We start from the raw sequence: 1,780 nt of genomic DNA, 5'->3' as shown, positions 1-1,780 counted from the left end.
GCTGTATACGTCAGTTACGTCGCTGTATATGTCATTACGTCGCTGTATACGTCAGTTACATCGCTGTATATGGAAGTTACGGCGCTACGTTTACATAAACCTTGGCACGAATATCAAAGCAAAAACAACACGGAAGAAGCAGCAGCGGCAACAATAATAATAATAATAATAATAATAATAATAATAAATGACTTCACGTTTGTACAGCTGCTGCTTCTTGTCGCTTAAAAATGGCAATCTTTCGTGGTCTTGTTATTGTTGTTGGTTTTAACAACTCCGCCCCCCCGCTGACGTAAGTGGTTCTTTCCTCTGGCCCAGCAGAGAGTTGGTGCTAGCCTGGAACCGGTTTTTCTGGCCCCAGAGCCAGTTCTTTGTCAGTGGAAACAGAAAACCCGGTTCCAAACTAAGCACTGGCCCCGAACCAGCCCTGGAACTGCTTTGGTGGAAAAGGGGCAACATAGACACAGACAACCATTCACACTCTCATTCACACCTACGGTCAATTTAGAGTCACCAGTTAACCTAACCTGCATGTCTTTGGACTGTGGGGGAAACCGGAGCACCCGGAGGAAACCCACGCGGACACGGGGAGAACATGCAAACTCCACACAGAAAGGCCCTCGCCGGCCACGGGGCTCGAACCCAGGACCTTCTTGCTGTGAGGTGACAGCACTATGAGAGAGAGAGAGAGAGAGAGAGAGAGAGAGATACACCAGAAACATGAAGGAAATTAAAATGTAGGTTCACGTTAAACACAAACTGCATTTGTTCATGAAACATTCTCACATTATAAATACTTAATTTTATAAATACCCCTCAAATAGACAGACAGACAGACCACTCTTACCATCACTACCAGTTTTAAATTTCTTGAGCATGGTTTCAATAGACACACAAATGCTGCTGGTTGGAGGAATAATGGATTAAAACATCATTTAACACATGACTGTGTATATGCAACAAGAACCACACTGGTGTTTCTCTCCGTGGGCTTTTATTGGCCATTGGGACATGCATGTACTGGCCTACAGCTTCTTCTTAAACACACACTGAATGCCAGCTTTCTTTTACTGAGACACTCTGATCTCTTACTCCAATTACTTTACAAGCAGGCTTAGTGAAATTTTATTTGGCCTTGTATACAACAGTGCAAAAACAACAACAACAAAAACCTATAGATCATATTTCCAAACCTTTAAAGCCTGCCACTTCCTTTCTGTGCAGCCATCAGTAGCATAAATAAGCTTTTGAATTTAAAAAAAAGAAAAAAAAAAGTAAAAAAATATTTAAAGGGGACATGCCATGGAAAATTGTTTTGTTGTTTTTGAAATAAGATTGGTCGATGTGACTTGGGGACGTACTGGGCCTTTCAAAGTGGACTGTTACCCTCCCAGTCTGTAATGGCCATAGAAAGAAAATAGGCAGAGAGAACAGGCCAGTTACAAGAGTCTGTTTCCTATGTAGAAAATTCCCTTGGTACCACCCCTCATTAACATATGACAGCCCATAACCTTCTTACCTCGAAGGAACAAGCGGAGATGTCGGGGACAAAGTGCAAGTGTGATGTTCGAAGATGTACAGCATAAACCCCGAGTCTGGATATTCTTCCAAAGAAGTTTGCACACAAAAAGAGTGGCTCAGCTTTAGTTTCGGGGACGTCGCTGAAAATTTCAGCTTGACATTAGTGTTGTGTTCAAGCGCATTTTAGTTCTATCAACTTTGGGCTAGATCAGATGGGCTTTGCTACAAATCTGGTATTGAAAGATGGAGCTCTGCCAGT

Source organism: Neoarius graeffei, chromosome 1 (genome assembly GCF_027579695.1).
Source record: "Neoarius graeffei isolate fNeoGra1 chromosome 1, fNeoGra1.pri, whole genome shotgun sequence".
NCBI classification, from domain to species: domain Eukaryota; kingdom Metazoa; phylum Chordata; class Actinopteri; order Siluriformes; family Ariidae; genus Neoarius; species Neoarius graeffei.
This window is presented reverse-complemented; position numbering follows the sequence as displayed.